We start from the raw sequence: 20,330 nt of genomic DNA on the forward strand, positions 1-20,330 counted from the left end.
ATGGGAAGACTTTGCGGAAAAGGTGCTTTCTATGGGTCTTCCCAACTCAAAAAATTTATTTATTTTGAAAGGGAGAATTGTAGCATTCTGATCACAATTGTGGAAAATCAAAAGGCAAATATCTTTTTATGATACCATCAAAATTTTGACAGACCAAATAAAAAAATCTAATAATTTATGTATACATTACTTTAGAAAGATCAAAAAAGCTGTTGTACTAATGTGTATAATGGGGAATAAGGTAATATTAAGGTAATAAGGTAATTTGTATAATTAATGAGGTAATTTAAAAGTCTTAAGTGAAATTTATATTCATTAGACAAATATTCGCTGAACATGTACTATGAATATGCCAGGGACTATGCTAAGAGCTGCAGATGAAACAATGAAGAAGAGAACATATTCTCTATCCGCATTGAGCTTATACTCTACCTAAATGGTGAGATAAAAAATTAACAAGTAAATCCTATCTAATAATAGACAAACATGGTAATTGACTATACCTTCGCTATGCCTCCCATTGGCTAATCAGCATGATATGCAAATTAACTGCCAGCAAAGACGACGGCTAATTTGCATACAGCAGGTAGGGCGGGACAGCGCCATCCCACCTGCCCTGCTGCCATCCGGGCCTATTATCTGCGATCCTGGGCAGGGGGGGGTCCCATGTGCGACTGGACCCGGGGCGGTTGGGCGGGGCAGCAGCGATCTGCTGGCCCACCCAGGCGTCCCATGTGTGACCTGGGGCGGGGCCCCAACCCCCAGATCCGCCCTGCCCTGTGCGCGACAGGGGCCACGCCCCAACCCCCGGATTGGCCCTGCCCTGTGCGTGACTGGGGGTGGGGCCCCAACCCCTGGATCAGCCCTGCCGAGTGCACGACCCAGGGCGGCGCCCCAACCCCTGGATAGGCCCTGCCCTGTGTGAGACCAGGGGCGGCGCCCCTACCCCCGATCGGCCCTGCCCTGTGTGGGACTGGGGGCGGCGCCCCAACCCCCTGATCGGCCCTGCCCTGTGCGTGACCCAGGGAGGCGGGGCAGGCACCTAGGGATTGGCCTGCCATCTGCCACCCAGGGAGCGGGCCTAAGCCAGCAGGTGGTTATCTCCCGAGGGGTCCCAGATTGTGAGAGGGCACAAGTGGGGCAGAGGGATACCCCCCAACCCCCCCATCAGTGCACAAATTTTTGTGCACCAGGCCTCTAGTAATTACATAAGTAAAATAATCCATGATTTCAAAAGTGCTAGAGATGAAGGGAAAATTAAGGAAAAGATCAATGAAGAACAGGCAAAATTGGCTAATGGACTACATGTGGAAAGTAAGAATGAGTAACAGAAAGGATTAAGAATGTCTTTCAAAGTTATGGTTTGCAAAAACTATAAAAATTGTTGTGCCCTTTCCTAGAGATAAGTTAGGCTGAAAAAGATTTAGGGAAGATTCAATATTTTTATATTGGCCATGATATTTCAGTGGAGGTCTAAAAGAGTCAGTTACATATACATGAGAAAGGGTCAAGGTTTGAGACATCAAAATGAGAGTCACAACAACAGAAATGACATCTGAAGCCTTGCAAATATATGAGACCATCTTAGGAGAGACTCTGGTCAAAGGATAAAAGTGGGTTCAGGGTAAGCAAGTAGGAACTTATTATTTAGGGTTGGGAAAAGAAGGAGGAGGTGACGAAAACCAAGGAGTAGCCAATGAGGATGGTGAAAACTACGAGTTTGGGGTCACAGAAGTTAAGGGAAGAAAGTATTTTTAAAGAGGGGAAACATCAGTGAAGTCAGATGGATTCAGATAAGAACCAAAATGCTGTTGTATTTGACAATTTGGACAGGATAGAAGAGCTTGACAAAAGTAGTTTTAGCAAAGTCAGGAGCAAATAAGATTAGTAAGTAAAAATAGATAAGGTATAGATAAGGTGTGATAATAGATTAGGTAAGAAGAGTTAGAAGAGAAAATGAAAGGAAAGGAAATGGAGACATTATATTTAGTCAAATATTTTTAGAAGTTTCTGTAAGGGGGATCATGGCATACTGGAGTGGTGGTGTGAAAGAAATATGATGTCAAAAGAAGTGTTGATTTTTAAGGAAAAATTGAGAGCATGAAAGTATGTCTATATGAATGCAGCAGAAATGGAGAAAGTTGTGATAACCGTATGCTGAAAATTATTCATAATGCTAGAAGGATAGAAAGAGACGAGGAGTTCAGATAAACTGTGCTTTGTAGCTTGATGTAGGACAGCAAGGGGCTTTCAGATTTTTCTATTTTCTTAAAACAGTATGAGATGATGTCAATAGTCTGAAGGGGTAAAAAAAAATTTATGTGAGGTTTGAGAAAAAAGATAAGGCATGAAATAGTCTTCATGGGGAGTTTAAAAACTAGCCTCATAAAGAAACACAGCATGATTGCGTGGAAGAACCTGGCATCCAACTGAGGTTTTTGGTAATGAAACTAAAGTAAACTAGTCAGGTTGGGTGGTTTTCTCCAGAGAACTTCAGCTGCTCTGTTGCCAACACTCAAGAAAATGGTAGGTTTACCTAGTGTTGGGATTGGCCAGGGGAACATTATGAAAGAAGAGAAGAAGAAGGGAGTTGAAGACACTTTGAGGGAATGACTAAATGACAGAGATGAGATCTAACTGGACAATGAGAGCAGTGAAGAAAGGTGTGGATTTCTGGGTGTAAAAAAGAGATAAGATAAATGGGTGGAATTAAAAAGAAATGCAACAGTAGGATCTTTTGAGCAAGTTAACATGTAAGATTGTGGGTAGTGATGGAATGTAACGTTTAATACTGAGGTTTCAACAGTGCAACATTTTCCAGTGATGATAACATCTAGGATGTGACCATGGCAATGAGTGACAGTGATGGAAAGAAGGAAATTATCACTGGAGCTGGGAGGTCAAGAACTAAGAAGCCAGAATGCAGGTGGTTGATGACATAGATGTAAGGATGATGGGTAAACACTGTGTATGTGACTGCTTTTCCTAAACGCATGTGTTACCTTAAGATACACTAGTGAAGGTATAGTGTGTAAAACAAGGGAGATGATAGTTATGTTCTATGTAACACTGGTAAGCCTTTCCTTTTAGTTTCAGATTCCATTTTGTGTGACACATTTTAAAACAGATAATACCAAATGGGGAAAGAATGTGGAACAAGGGAAAAGAATAGGAGAAAATGTAAAATGTATCATAAGTACAAGAGTTGAAGAGATTGGGGGCATTTAGATGGGAAAAGAGAAAACCTTAGGGGAAACATGAGAGTTGTTTTCAAATATTTAAAGTGCTGTCTTGTAGGGGGGAATAAAACAACTAGATTCATTCTATGTTGTTTCTGAGGGAGGACTGATAAAATACCGGATGTGACAGGAAGACATCTTTCAGAACAATGTGAAAAAAGAACTTTCTTACAGTCAAAGTCCAAAGACACAACATATTTTCTTGGAAAACACTGATGGCTCATCATTAGAGGTGTTCAATCTAGTTGGCATATCCACAAGGACTTTCAAGAATCAGAGGTCAATGTCTTTTATTTTGCTATTCTCTACAAGGGCATCAAAGTCTAGAATATTCTAGCATTCAAAACTACAGTTTTTAATGTAATGATGAATTCTTCCTGGTCTATATATTTGTTTGTGTGAAGCAATTTAACTTATTTTTTTAAAATATATTTTATTGATTTTTTTACAGAGAGGAAGGGAGAGAGATAGAGAGTTAGAAACATCGATGAGAGAGAAACATCGACCAGCTGCCTCCTGCACACCCCCTACTGGGGATGTGCACGGAACCTAGGTACATGCCCTTGACCGGAATCGAACCTGGGACCTTTCAGTCCACAGGCCGACGCTCTATCCACTGAGCCAAACCGGTTAGGGCATAACTTATTTCTCACTATTTCAAATATCACTGACAAAGTGCGTGTGGTAGAATCAAGAAATTATCAAACCTAGAATTAAAGGTGCCATATTTGAACTCCAGCTATAGTATTTATTAGTTCCTTAATTTCACTTAACTTCACTTTTACAGAAATATAACATGAGAATAACTGCTTGGTTAAGAAGGCTATGAAAATATTTTTGGGGGAAGCAGGCCAAAAAAAGTTATTAAGGCCAAGAAAAAGTTATTAAAGTTATATAGATTACTAAATTCTCAAAAAGTGGTTGGTGCATATTAGATTTTCAGAATGGCCTAATGAGGTTCTAGTAGCTTATAAAAGCTTTCCAAGTTTTTTTCTGATAATTCCATTGAAAAAGGTGAGGTGAAAAAAACCGCCACAAAAAAGCATTATAGCCAAACTAATAACCTTATTACCCAACTTATAAATAATTGCTTCTTTTAATATCCTCCGCGTCTGTAATAATTATTATTTCAGGTAAGATATGTAGCCGAAAATATGGTGATTTGATGACAATTTACAAGATGAGAAGTGCCAAAGCTAGGACAATAGCTTGGTTACATCTCCAAGATGATGGGAGAAAATGAAATAGCCAGCCTATACCATCCTGGAGATTTTAATAATATGTAACTTTCTGTCCAATCTTTCACATCTCTTACGCTGTCTCTGTTGGTCTTCCTGGACTTGAGAAAACAGAGAGAAAGAATTTAAAGTCACTCTACCAGTAATCCAAATTACCTAAGAAAAAGGGATTGTTGCATCATTTTGTGTCAGAGGTTTACTTCTAATGATTTGGCTGGACAAAGCCTCATCATGCGTTGGAGTTAAGAGCCCGTGACTGGGAATTAGAAAACTGGGGTTGAGTCCTTTCCTGCTGGGCACCTCTGGATGACTCCGTTCTTGAGCCCTAGTTCCTTCTGAGCAGTGGTAATAATTCCAGGCTCACCCACCTCATGGTTTTGATGTCAGGATCCAAATTATGTTTTGTGGACGGGGCTATGGGTAGATGTGTGCACAGACATTGTTTCTTTTTTTTCCTCATAGATATTCAAGGAAATTATTGACTTACATATACTCTTCTCTCCCCACAAATGATTACTGAGGCTCTGAAATCCACCTACCCTACCAAAGGTCACAAACAATAACACAGCCAACATTAAATGGGACTTTGCTAATTTCAAAGCCCGCGATTTCCCCACAGCTCCAGAATGAAGCAACATCTGTCAGAGGCTGCAAACAGCAAAGCGTAATTTATTCCAGGAAAAGGGAGGTTATCCCAGAAAGGAGACTTAATCAGAGTATCCTACTTGGCTCTGAAGTGAATAGTTTTTACATAACTAGAATAATGCAAGCGCTGGCTCTGACTTAACTAAAAATAGGTAAATTTTGATGACAGGATTTTAGAAGACATTGGCTAAAATAAATACACCAAGAGGCAAGGGTAGTAGCATATTATTTAAAAGTTCATAGATAATTCCTAAAAGAATCCATTAAACACAGACACACACACACACACACACACACACACACACACATACACACACACACACAATGGAAGTGAGGACTTGTACTAGGAGTGGAGGGTCCAGGAATAGGGCATGACTTCTAGATAAGCTTTTATTGCTACTTGACTTAGTATGTTCATGTAATAAAATGATAAACAAAAAGATGAAAATAGAGATAACTTCAGAAAGTTTAATGAGGCCACTCTATAAATATGTTGGGCTTTTGGGATCTATGCATATTTTTGTCTTGCTCTTTCTGTTTGCATATTCTAACAATTTGGAATATTTTGTATCTATTAAGATTTCAAAAAAGTGAAGGGCTATTATGTCCCTAGGAAGAGGACTCTTACGCTGCTTAATGAAAAGCTCAATTCTTAGTCTGTGGCCAGTATTTGTTTTAACTACTGCTTGTTGTTTAAAAGCCTATTATTGTTTTCTGCTGCAGAATTTGGGTTAAGGTGAAAAGTCAGCACAGGTTGAATGTGGAGATCTATAGTAAGGCTGCAAGAAGTCTTGGTCATGATCTGCCCAGAAATCCTCCCATAATCTCTCTTCCTTCAATTAGGGTGTCAAACTACACTAGGCATTCCTGGAGTTTAGGTATAACTAATGATGAACTGATGAGTGGATTCCTTGAGGGCTGAAATTATAAGACCAGGAAAAGACAAGTCTTCCCTGAATCACAGTATGAATGTGACAGGCAAAGCATGGGGTCTTCTGCCTGACCATACTCAAAAACATGGAGGAAAGAGGGAGCTTTCGCTAAAGGCATCTATTTTTAGTTGACAGATTGATAAAATGAAAATATGTCACAATGAAGTTTGTTTTCTAACTTACAGAGGTTTCCCTCCTTGTATAAGTGTATCTATATATAAGCATGCCCATGCATATGTATGATACACTTATATTTAAAATATGAATATGTAAAAAGTTGTGACTGATTTTTTTAACCTAACATACCACAATTTATATATCTAACTACATGCTGTCCGTTGGACAATAGTTATTTTGGAAAGCTTTATACCTATCTTAATGTTCTCCCTAAATTTAGAAGTCTTTCTATCTGCTTTTTTAAAAATTGTCTCTTTTGATAATACATTTTAGCAAACATGATTGAAGATATGTTTTGAAGAATCAATCATTTCTGGAAACAGCCAAAAAAATGTGGAATAAAGTCTTATGAAGGCGAGTGAGCAACATGAGTCATAGGGTTATGAGTAAACTATGAAGTTTGATGATCAAAGGTAAGATTATATTTCTTATTGATCAGGCTAAAAATCTCCAAAGAAAATCCAAAAGCAAGTTCCATGGGCACTTTAGAAAATATTGTTATCACCTTGGCTGGGCACCTCAGTTGGTTAGAGCATCGTCTCCATACACCAACGTGGCAGGTGTGATCCCTGGTCAGAACACATACAAGAAGCAACCAATGAATGCATAGAGTGGAACAACAAACCAATCTCTCCCTCTCTCTCTCTCTCTCTCTCTCTCTCTCTCTCTCAACAAACCAATCTCTCTCTCTCTTTCTGTTCCTCTCTCCCCTTCCTCTCTCTCTCTTAAAAACTGTTATCATTGGGTTATGTCTTGAGTCTTGAAAGCTGACCTTCCTCAGTTGAAAATTTTAATTTTGCTAAACCCAACATAAAGAACAGTCATTTTATAGTCCGGAAATATTGAAAAGAGATAAATGTCATCAATATGAAGTATGAATTAAAGAGAAAACGGCTGGAGTTAAAGAAATCAGCTAGGAGGTGAGCAGAAAAAGCAGCTTAGGCTGATAGCATGCAAGGAGCCTGCGTTGACCATTTTACCTACACCTGCGGAAGGCCTCCTAAGAAATTAAGACATCACTAAGTCAAGAGGGAGAAAGTGTATGCCTGATGATGTTCTTTGTCTTCTTTGATCCTGAAGAGAGTATCCCTAAACTTTATAATAAGGTGGGCCAATTATTACATGTTTATTATTATTATTATTATTATTATTATTATTGATGGTGGTAGTAGAGGAAGAGAAAATGGAGAGAGGAAGTGAAGATGGAGGAGGACTAGGGATAAATAAGAATGGATGAAAAGGCTGAGTCTACCCAGGTGAAAGATGAGAAGGTTGGAAAAGCATACAAGTTTGTGGAACTGGATAAATGATTAATCCAATATTTTAAAAACTTAATTTTGAGAGGGAGATATTTTTTTCATCTTGCTTACTTATGCTTATGCTTCTAGTGATATGAAGTTACAAACCAAATAGCTCCTGCATTAAAGGAGCTGCTATCTAATATATTTATATTTTATATTTCCACAATTCTTCTATGGGAAATCTGAAGATTGGTGTGTTTAAACTTATTCAAACAAGAAGGTATAATTTGACCCTTTCTTGCTTGTGTACAGTCCTGTGCTGCTCAAGACATTTCCATCAATGGACCACAATAGGAGGGTGGTCTCAGAAGATTAAAATGGAGCTGAAAAATTTCTATTGCCCTGTTATAGCCCTGCTAATGTCTTAGCGCAATGCATTACACAAATACTTACCACTGTTTTACAGCTGTCTAAAGCAGTGGTCGCCAACCTTTCAGACCTCACGGACCACCAGTTGGCGACCACTGGTCTAAAGTATTCCGTACAGTAACATGCTGCCCAAGCTTATAGACTAGGAGCTGTAGGGGAATAGAATTTGTCACCCCAAAATGTCTTTGACATAAGGATCATTTTAGGAAACAGCAGACTTCAGAGAAGCTTTGAAAACCAAGTAGAAGTTACCCTTGGTAAAAGACATTTATGTTTTAAGGGACATCTCCATGTGTAAGGGTGTCTCCCTCTCTTTACCAGGAAGTGGGGCATGACCTTATCTCTACAAACTCTTATCAGTGCAGACAACAATGACTTAAATCAGCATAACAACCTTACCCTGGTTTACTGTGCTTTTCCTGCTAACTTCCCATAACTGACCCCCATCTCCAATGTGATCCTTTGTCTTCAGCAGAAGGTATGATTTAAGGTGGTGGCTTCAGCCATTTTGAAGAGTTACTCAGTTTTTCTGGGTCTCTCCCATGTATACAGAAGGTATGCATGTTATAAACTTTTGTTTGTTTTTCTCCTGTTAATGTGCCTTTTATTACAGGGATGTCTCAGCCAACAACCTAGAAGGGTAATGGAAAATTATTTCTCCTCCCCTACAGAGCAATAGGCTATACCATATACCTTGTTGTGCAATCCAGTGATCGGCAAACTCATTAGTCAACAGAGCCAAATATCAACAGTACTTCTTCAAAATAGACTCGCCCAGGCCAAAAACCGACTTCTGCGCATGGGCCACGAAGTTTCAATCGCACTGTATGTGCGCGCCCGCACGTGGTATTTTGTGGAAGAGCCACACTCAAGGGGCCAAAAAGCCGCATGTGGCTTGCGAGCCGCAGTTTGCCGACCATGGGCTATACCATCAAGGTATGTGTAAGCACACACTAGGATGTTCACACAACGACAACAAAATCACCTAATAATGCATTTCTCAGAACATATCCCTGTGGGTAAGCAGCTCATGACTTACACCTGAACACCCTCATATTTCCTGCATTCCCTGCAATGTAAACTTAATTACATGTTCCCCATATCTTTTGTATGAAAAATATACTACAAGAGAATCCTAAGTTTCCAAGACTATAGATGTGAACTTAATAAAATTGATAAAACTAATAATGAGATACATTATGTGTCCATATTGTCTTGAAATGAAATAAACTTAAAGTTTTATTTCATATTTATCTATAAAACCCAAATTAACGATACCTATAATTGTCATCAGTAAAATATATCTTCAAATAAGAATACATTCAATCAATACTAGCTATAAGATGAATACAGTTTTCTAGTTGGAAATTATATCAGAAAAGTCTGTGTACTTCCAATGCACTCTAAATACTATACATTGTCCCTGATCTGTGTACCAAACAAAATCTTAATGTTATTACTTTTGCTTATCACTTCTTCTCATAGCATCTCTTTGAACTAAGCTAATAGTACTATCTGCATGGTGCTTTCTACTTATTAAACACTTGAATTATTAAAGTCTTTCTTTATCTTTCTTAATACTACTGGTGAAGATGTCAGTACTAATCTCCCTTTATCCCAGGTAAAAGTTACTACATTTGTTTTCCTAAAAGAAAAAAATATTTTGCACAGAATGAGTTAGGGGGAAGGTATAAGAATGTCAAGAGGAAGGTTAAGGGGCCTACACCTTCTCTGATGGGCAGATCTTACTTACTTCCCTGGATAACCTGCATGGCTGATCTCCTATCACAGAACCACACAGCTGGTAGAAAACTGACAGATCATGCAGTCAATGTCATACTAATACAGGAAATCCTTCTTCAGCAATCCTGAAATCAGCTTCAGCAAGAACAACTGAAACTGGAAATTCATTTCTAGACGCATAAGCATAAGTAAGCAGGCACCGCTTTTGAAGTTTAATATTTATTTGAACGTGTTTCTGACATAATTGGAAATCAGTTTCACTGATGCTTAACCTTTTAAAGTAATAACTAAAGTGAAAAACAGGAAATGCAATAGTTACCTCCTTTGATTTTTCCGTCCTAGGGAAAATGTTTTAAGAGATATTAATTATAGCTTGAGAAAAATCTTCGCAACTATCAAAAGCAACTCTTGGAAATTCATCATCTATTCATCACCTTCATCATAATTATCTCAGTCATAAAGTTTTATTTCTAACACCAATGGCATGCTATTTCAAGGCTATACCCCAAAAATGTGATGAGGTAGCTCTAGTATTGTATACGTATGTGTATAAAACTAAAACTAAAGATGGATTAAAGAAAAATACTAGATGTGTATCCTATCCGAACTTCCATGGTAATGCTGTCAGAATTTCAAAGCTTTCTCACATGTTTAATGAATGCCCTCACATGATGTTTAAACGTTTTTCACCTTTTTAACAAGACTTCACAGATATTAAGAAATTGACATGATCTGTTAAGAATTAATGTAGCAATTTGACATACTCTTGAAATTTCAAGCATAGTCTAATTATTACCCAAGAAAAAAGAAAAACCTTAAGATTATGCAAAACTATTCCTAAAGCTGAAAAGGTAGATTCTTAGGTATTATTTCAATATGCTAGTTTTCATTTCCATAAACCTGAAGAAAAGCATCGTTGCTGTCTTCTAATCTCTGTGTGTTTTTGTTGGCCTAAACCAGTGATGGTGAACCTATGACACGCATGTCAGAGGTGACACGTGAACTCATTTTTTTGGTTGATTTTTCTTTGTTAAATAGCATTTAAATATATAAAATAAATATAAAAATATAAATCTTTGTTTTACTATGGTTGCAAATATCAAAAAATTTCTATATGTGACACGGCACCAGAGTTAAGTTAGGGTTTTTCAAAATGCTGACATGCCGAGTTCAAAAGGTTCGCCATCACTGTCCTAAACAATGGGCTGAAAAAATGAATTAGCTGCTATGTGGACCTTTCAGGGTTTGTTTTAAGGCAGTGGTTCTCAACCTTCCTAATGCCGCGACCCTTTAATACAGTTCCTCATGTTGTGGTGACCCCCAACCATAAAATTATTTTCGTTACTACTTCATAACTGTAATTTTGCTACTGTTATGAATCGTAATGTAAATATCTGATATGCAGGATGTATTTTCATTGTTACAAATTGAACATACTTAAAGCATAGTGATTAATCACAAAAACAATATGTAATTATATATGTGTTTTCCAAAGGGGTTGCGACCCACAGGTTGAGAACTCCTGTTTTAAGGTCAATGTGGATCATTGGACCCATCAGGAAAAAACAATAAAAAACTGCAGTATATGGATATTGTTTTAGTTGTTCTTGTGTGTGTGTGTGTGTGTGTGTGTGTGTGTGTGTTCAAGATGCAATGCAAAGAGATGGGAATGATAAAGCTAATTAGATCAAAGTGACAATTGGGATGCCTTAGTCTCCTATGAGTGTTTCTTGCCCTGAAGTATTGGGCTTGTCTGTCTAATGACTAATCCTCCTCCTTTCTACATACTTTGCCTACCAGACCCAGCCAGACTCACCGTAAATGGGCTCTAGCTTTGCCTCAAAAATACTAGTTCAGCCATGAGGATACTGCAGTGACCACTAAGAGGGTCTGTGGACTTAGGCATTTCAGAACTAAAATGGGTTAGTGCTAGAAAAACCGGGAGGTTTGTCACCCCAGATACAGTTTGCATGCTGCCAGAAGTCAAGCACGTTGGCTGCCTTTTTAGGATACCTGTGTCAGGTCTATTGCTCTAGATCATATAATTTCAACTGCAATCAAGGATTTATTTTACTGAAAAATATACTACCTTACAACTAACAGAGAGAGGGAAAGGCTGAGGAGGAATCTGTTTCATCTACAATTTTTTACCCTGGAAAACTTTGGGATCATGGGGCAGCAAGCAGTCTCTATTCGGTTCATCCTTAAGCTGAATGGGATGAAACAAACAAGGCTAAGGGTAGGTTGTCAACCCACTGACATCACAGAGCAGAACCGACAACACATTTAACAGCATTTTCAGGGGGATGTCCAGGCGCAAGTCTCCATCCCAGCCCAATATTCTAGTTTCTGCTCTGGGTAGATAACCCGTGAGTAAACAAAAGAAAACAGCTGACATATTTTAAAGAAAATAAATGAAATCCGTCCAGAGGGGTTTTTGTTTGCTTCTTCCTCTTATTTCCTTCCCTTCTTTAAATAGAGAGTTCATTTTATTTTAATGGTCATGTCTGGGGTCCAGCAGGCAAACCTTTCTTACTGATGGGGTCTCCACTTAACTGGTGTCTCTGTCATCAGCCTGACCTTGTAGCTTTCTCTAGTGCCATTATACCCTGGGCGCTGGCTTATTTTCATAAAGCGGCCCCCTCTGCTTGATCCCACTTCATCTACTTCACGGACACAGACATTTGTTGGGCTTATTAGCTCAGCAGGAGCCTTATCATATTTTGTATCTGAGGCTGCTGGAGATGTCAGGAGATGGAAATGCCGTGTAGCTTTTTATCCTGCTTTCTTTCACTTTCTCCCAGAGCCCAATGCTGCATTTGGATCCAGTGCTCTCTTACTACTAGCTGCTGAGATCTCTTTAAATATGTCTAGCTTTGCCATCTGTACCAATAACACTGCAAAGGCTTAGCCATGATTAGGCTGTCAAGATTTATTAAGTTAAAAAGTATCAAAGTTTCTTGCTGCAGCCCCAGACCTTTTAAAAATCTACCTTCTTTGGACTCCCTTCCCCCCTCCTCTAACATTACAGTCAACGGGCTTTGCTTGACCTTGACCAACATCTGCACCCAGGGAACACTAATGAATTTGGGCCAATTCATCTCCAAACTCCAAATTTAATCAAGCTGACATGCCAGGGAAAGCAGACTATAATTAACTTCCAGCGTTTTAGGTAATCTGTAAATTTTTATAAATTTCACCTGATAGAATTTTGCCATGCTTAACACATCAGTTTTCTTGAAAAAGATGCAATGTTAAACGAATACATGCATATTAAACAGCTAATTTTCAAAGTAAGAGAAGGGTATGGGTGTGTTTTTAATTTTGAGAGCATACTGAAATTAAGTATTTGCTATGTAGTAAAAACTCACACAGACTGCAAAGCTGTTGCAGATTTAGTTCACTGTTTTGTTTGTTTTGAGGTATCTGACTGATGTAATGATTTTAGTAAACATACACATAAATGGGTGTACCTGATTATAAATAAGTTCTCAGAGCCTGTACTTAACCACTTTTGTTTGGTCAACACTCTATTCTGGGGTGGGTAGCATCATTCCTGTACAGTGATGCTGTGTTATTTTGTTATTGTTGTTACCTAAACAGGAAGATCTCTAGACAGAACAATTATGTCCCCCAATGACTGGAGCAACTTCCATGTATTCATTTATAAAGTCACTAAATATTATTAGCTTAAATCATAATCTGATTGGTTCTTAATCAATCTTTAAATGATGCCTGAGCAAGTTTGTTAGATAAAATAGATCTCATGCTTGTCACTAATTTGGAATGATGCAATCTCTGAAAACGTTGCCATTACTCACTTCTAAGATGTCTATACTGGGGCTGTGCCTGAAAGTGAGAACAGCAGCACATAATACCAAGTCTCTCATTTCAGGAAAAAAAATGGTAAGTATTTAAACATGCCTGGTCCTATAATCAACATGAGAAAAACTGGTGCAAATTTTGCAATTTTGCTTCTAAAAAAATAAAGGAAATGAACATTGAACTGAATTCAAGAAAGACATTTACAAATATTCTATCCTTTAGTGAAAATTTTCCAATTTGCACTATAAGAAACTTTATTGATCAGACAGTTTTAAATATTATACACAGAAAGGCCTATCTCACATATTTATACTGTCTAGAGAATAAGAGTGAAAATTTTAATTTTATATTTGCATACAATTTATTACAATATTGATTGATCATTTAGAAACGCTGGGAAGAAATACAAGTTTAAATGATGCTAACTGGAAGAATGTATTCTAATAAAAATATTTCTTTAAGAGGTCAATGGGGGAAAATGTGGGACTTATGTACTTTTCAGCAATAAAGAGTAAAAAAATACATTTTTGAAGGTAAATCTGATATGACATTACAAAAACCTGGGATATTCCTTTATGCTTTTAGAAACTGTTAAATTACTCTCAATTTTTTCCAAGGGTCACCATTTTTATTTTTCTCAATAAAAATATTTTCTTTAATTTTGAAATATTTTTTCTCAATAAAAATATTTTTTCTTCAATTTTGAATGGAATTTATCACCTACCATTCATTCTTAAATCTTTAGTAAGTTCCTTTAACAAGCTCCCAATAATCAAATTTTATCTTGTGAGAATGCATATCAAATAACAAATAAAACTACAATTATTTCATTTCTTTTACTTAGCTATGTTGTTAATATCTAATTTAAAAATTCCTTCATTTAATACTATTCCTCATATAAAAAACTTTAGGGACATGTATTTACTAATTATATACAAAAATTGAAAAATAAGACACCAAATTTTGAAAAATTGTTGCATTAACAATGAACGCAATCAGTTCGTATTTTACTCTATTGCTTTGCCCATAACATCCCATTGTTCTATTACAGGTATGCCGAATGCAAATGGCAGGAGTGTCATAAAGTAGGCAAAGCTGCCCTAACTGGTTTGGTTCAGTGGATAGAGCGTCAGCCTGCGGACTGAAAGGTCCCAGGTTCGATTCTGGTCAAGGGCATGTACCTTGGTTGCGGGCACATCCCCAGTAGGAGATGTGCAGGAGGCAGCTGATCGATGTTTCTCTCTCATTGATGTTTTTAACTCTCTATCCCTCTCTCTTCCTCTCTAAAAAGTCAATAAAATATACTTTAAAAAAACAACTAATGTAGGCAAAGCTGAGAAATGGATGGTTTCTTTCTTCATTTGTTTTAATTTTGTTTCCTTAATCATGCATGTTTTGATTTTCAAGCCCAGGTCAGGTATAAAAGTCTAAAAATTGTAAAAAGCAAATTCTGTGTAAAATGGCATCCTTATGTTAAATCAGATATTCTGGTTGAAGGAGAAGTGTTTTACATTTATAAGGTCTGCAGTTGCTATATTAATGCCATTACCCTCACTGAATTGGTGGATAACTCTAAATTGCCTAAGGAATTACTGAAGATGTTCCAGGTCTAATGTAAATAGTAGACTTGTTCTTTTCAAAGATTGTCATATGTAGAAAAATGTCTTCCTAGGGTTTGTATTTGTTTAATATTCACTAAGGAGCCATGTGCAACTGGCTTAGAAACACGGATAGGGAGTCCCAGGTAGTGTCTCTGTTTATATAGATAGAATCTTCTTTTTTTGTCTGTAGGTACCATTTACATGAGATGGTGTCAATTATCCGAGTGGGGATTATTAAAACTGAAAGTGATGTGAGAAAAAATGTTATTTTTATGCTAACAGTAATGATAACAGATATTTGCATAGCACATTACAGTGTATATCACTGTCACATATCTTTTTTTAGTTGAGCCTCACTAAAAATTTGTTAGAGGTTAAAATTCTTCGAGGTACCCTACAACATCCTCAGCAGTAACTTCAGCGTCTGATAGACCGGTGTTCAGGTCTTGCCTCTCTCATCACTTTATTTAACCTCTCAAAGGTGGAGTCCCATCCTTCACACTCCGGATAGACACTCCCCGGGTGAAATGCGGTAAGCGTATAAGGCATTTGTGTAGTGCCTGGCACACAGCCAGCTGCTATCATTATCTGAAGACCAGGATGATGTGTTTTGTTTTTTTTTTAATTTTGTTTTATTGCTTAAAGTATTACAAAGAGTATTACATATGTCTCCTTTCCCGCCCCCCTTGACATTCCCCCGGCCTCCCCTACCCCCCAGTGTCTTATGTCCCTTGGTTATGCTTATATGCATGCATACAAGTCCTTCAGTTGATCTATTACCCTCCCCCTCAACCCTCCCCAGGCCTTCCCGCTGTAGTTTGACAGTCTGTTCAATGCTGCTCTGCCTCTGTATCTATTTTTGTTTATCAGTTTATAATGGTCTTTATTATTCATAAATGAGTGAGATCATGTGGTATTTTTCAGGACAATGTGTTTTTTAAAATAATATATATTTATTGATTTCAGAGAGGAAGGGAGAGGGAGAGAGAGATAGCAACATCAATGATGAGAGAGAATCATTGATTGGCTACCTCCTGCACACCCCTACTGGTGATTGAGTCTGCAACCTGGGCTCAATCGAACCATGACCTCCTGGTTCATAGACTGATGCTTAACCACTGAGCAATGCTGGCCGGGCAGAACCATGTATTTTTAACTCTGTCTTCCCAGCTTATTGTCTAGTACTTAGTAGAGTGCAGTAGAGTCCGGTAGATGTTTGTTGAGTAAATGAATGAACTGATTTGTTTAAGGTTGTGGTCTGGGAAGTAGTAGCGCTGAGAATCAAGCGTATATTTCCTGACCCTAAAGTCCACAGTTTCCCTGATGAAGCTCGTGCTGAGGAGGTAACCACGGCTGCCTCCTTTCTATTTCCCAATCCACCCATCACTGCCCTAATCTTCGTGAGGCCCCAGCCTCTTCCCCATGGATACATCCTAGTTATTCGTTGTTTCAAATCTTCAGCAAAATCTTTCAAGATACTCAAGCAAGTAGCCCAAGAAATTGGTCAAACTATGCCATGGTGATGCACACGCCACCAACTCTATCTCCAGCCTACCTGCTCTGAACAATCCAGCTCATCATACAGGTCTTAGATGGATTTTTCAAAATAACCTTTTTCATGTAACACCTCATGCTCTTAAAGAAAAAGAGAGCAGCATCTCTATTTGGTTAGAAACCACAAGGGCCAGAACCATGCATGCTCTTTACACTGTGTGCAAAGCATAAGGTTCATCACACACCTGTGCCTGGAACCCCATATGCAGAACCCCAAATCTTAAGGAGAATCTGGAGAGCTGCAATTCTATCAGCGTAAACACGATATTAGCTACTTTACTGTCAGTCACCCTCAGCAGGGCACAGGACAAAAATCAGCAACAATGATAACAGAATGTCCCACTACCATCAACAGCAACAAAACCAGAAAATAAACACACACACACACACACACAACAGGAAATATAATGGAGAAGCAAGGAGGCTTCATATTTAGGTCATTGCAATCCTTGAAGATGAATTTCTCACCTATGGTCATATGATTTATTTAGAAAAATAATTTTATTCATAGTTTTTTTCAGGATTTTTTTAAAGCAAAACTTCAGAGGACCAAGGAAGTCAGAGGAAATGTCACTTGGGTTGGGATGAACAGCTCTTATGAAATTCTCAATATATGACACTTGTTTTTTACTAAAGTCATACAATTCTAGTCAAGTACACTTGATGGTGATTAAAACCACCAGGGATAAATGCATATAGAAGAAATACCTACTTTTAAAATATAGGATGGACATAAACTGCTAGATTTGAAAATCATATTAGAAGAGAGGGAAAGGCCTATCTTTGCGGTCACCACATCTTTTATACAAAGATGCGAGCCAGCGAGACACTGAGAGAGGAAAGAAGAAAGAATCGGGTCTGCCATGTGTTCAGCAAAACTGCTTTGAACAAAAAAATAATAATAAAAGGTCACAGTTCAAATTAAACTGCCAGGCAGTCTATACGTGGCCTGCTCATTATATATTTATTGTTTCTTGAGTATGGAAAAATGATCATTATCACCGTGGTTTTCACCTGACTTTCAAAAATGAATGCACATTATCTTTTGCATTATCTAAATAGAACAGGCTATGTTCCGTGCAGTGGCTAAACTTAAAATGATAGAATGTTCATTTAGCCCGGCTGTCTTCCCCTTCTCCCCCTCTTTCTGCTGGGAGGGAAGAGAGGGGAGACAGTCTTTTTCCTTTGGCAGGCAGGTAAGCAAGCTATTGTTTCAAAGTCAGTGTCATCTTATGAGTCAGCAGGACACCTTCAGCACTGTCTTGGAGAGGGGTAACTATATCCCTCCGGGACTTTAACCTCCTCTGGCCCAGGGCCAAAGGGATGGAAGCGGGTTCCCAAGCCCCCCGGCCAAAGTCCCATCTCCCAGCTCTGCAGAGCCTCCTGCTGTGTCTACATCACCACACAGCACATTTGTTTATCCGGTTAAAAAGCCATCTCTCGTGTCCCCCTAGAGCTGATGTTAATGAAAACAAAAAGTCTTCTAACAAAGAAGAAACTTCTGATTTCCCAAGCATGTTCTAAACATGAAAGTGACAAATTAAGCACTATTTAAGTACTTCGCTGTATACTTTCATCTATTGTCTTCAACCGGGATGGGGGGGGGGATGCAGGTGTTTCACAATACATAGCTTAGGTCCGATGTCTAGTGTTTGATGCTCAGGGTTAAATTTAAATCCACATGGCCTGGTTACCAATCTCCACAGTTGCACCCAGGCAGGACTGGGAAAGATTGATGATTGTGATTGCGAGATTAATCCTGTAATGTTTACAAGACTTCTGAGCTGAGACCTGGTTGGTCATCTCATGCTACCCGGAGAAGGCCGCTTGGCTTGCCAGGGTAATTTCTCCTGATGCAGTAAATAACTAGGCATAATGAAAATACTCTGATGTATTCCACTGCCTGATTGATGCTCTGCGTGTGATACGGTAAAAGCAGTGCACTTCCTATCACAAATTTACATATACAAACCAGCAGAAGACGCATGATAATGTCAGCGTCCTGCCGAGGCCCTGGGATGCGACACAATTTTATAGCAGTTATGAATTACTGTTGACCTTTCTGGCCTCTTATACCAGGATGCTAGGCCGGAGCATATTGAAAGTCATCAGTCTGAAGCAGTCATTCTTTACATAATTATGGCTATTTGGGTGGGGGGAGGGCAGCGTTTCTTTTATTGTTAAGAATTAGCATTAAGGAGTGGTACTGCTGTAACCCACAACAGTCTCTCCTGCTTTATCCACATTTTAGTAAAAGCAGGGAAAAGGACACTGAGAAGGTTTCAGCATATTTCCTAAGCACAATCGCACTGAAACAAAAATGCTAACTGCTTTTCAATAATTTTTAAACATTGGTGAAAAATGATCCTGGCAGCTTGCATTTTTTTTTTGCATTTTTAAAAAATAATGATTGATATATATATAGTATTTCTCTAGAATCCTTAAGCCAAATTTTCTTGTTTAATTCTGTGTGTCTATGAACTGGAAAAATAGTTGGTTAGACCAAAGACTTTTGAGTCCATATATAGATTAGGTTTTTGAATCCATGTAGACACATTACTGGACGCGGCTCCATACTTCATACTAAATATTTGAATAATCAGGCTTTCAGAACACCACTAAGCACAGCTCCTTATTATCATTTGCATTTTAATGTCCTTAAAATTATTACACTAAGGGAAATGTTTTTGATACATTACAGCATTTCCTCTAAATGTGTGATTATGTTAATGAGTTTTCAATCAGTATCCTAGCCTGACACCATAAGAAAATTTATGCAAAGTTCATACCCTGTCAGGGCCTTTAATCAGGACCATTTATTAGAGCCCTGCCTTCTTTGATGGTTGCTGCTGCCTTTATTAAATATACTGACTTGGCCATCTGAAGAAAAGGACAATAAAAGGTTACTGGGGATGAAAGCATGAATGCTATTTGCTCATGTTTCCTTTACAGACACTTCTTCAATAATTAAGGAAGGGCTTTCTTTGGCCTTTTAGGCTTTTGAAGTGCATATCAAACATAACAGTTCTTGTTTTTATGGAATGCTTAATACTTACATTTAGTCTTAAACACAAGTAAACTAACTTAGAGGTTGTGAGTACAGGAATATAGATACACACGCACACATGCGCGCACACACACACACACATTTTTTATTCTCTACCAAGAGAAAGCAAGCACGACTGGTCCAATATGTGACATTACATCATGGGGTTTTTCTCTAAGGAGACCAGATAGGCTTTAAATCACACTGAAAATAATTAAATTAAAAAGGCTGCCCTGCTTTTGATTATTAAAGGTAGATATCCTTTTCTTTCCTATTCATGCACATGGGGACTTAGGCTGGGCTGTGGCTCTAGTATATTCATGAATTGTGAATTTGACATAACAGCTTTCAGTGAAAGAAATGTGTTTTTAAGCTTCTGCCATTAGAACTGGTGACTTTAAACAATTAGTTAATACACTGCTTATAAATTTATACAAGGGTGGAAACAGGCAAGAACGGCACCATTTTTCTGCATTTCATGCAGAGAAAAACAAACCAAACAGAAGCCCTAGCTAAGCAGTATTGACAACCTGGGGTTTGAATACAAATTCAATGTGAGAAAACAGACTCACTTCAATGAAATACAAATAAACAACAAATTCTGTTTTAACATGTCTAAATAGGAAGTAGGTGACTGACAGGCGTGGGTCTCCTAGGAAA

This window comes from Myotis lucifugus, unplaced genomic scaffold (genome assembly GCF_000147115.1).
Source record: "Myotis lucifugus unplaced genomic scaffold, Myoluc2.0 scaffold_27, whole genome shotgun sequence".
Taxonomy (NCBI): Eukaryota; Metazoa; Chordata; class Mammalia; order Chiroptera; family Vespertilionidae; genus Myotis; species Myotis lucifugus.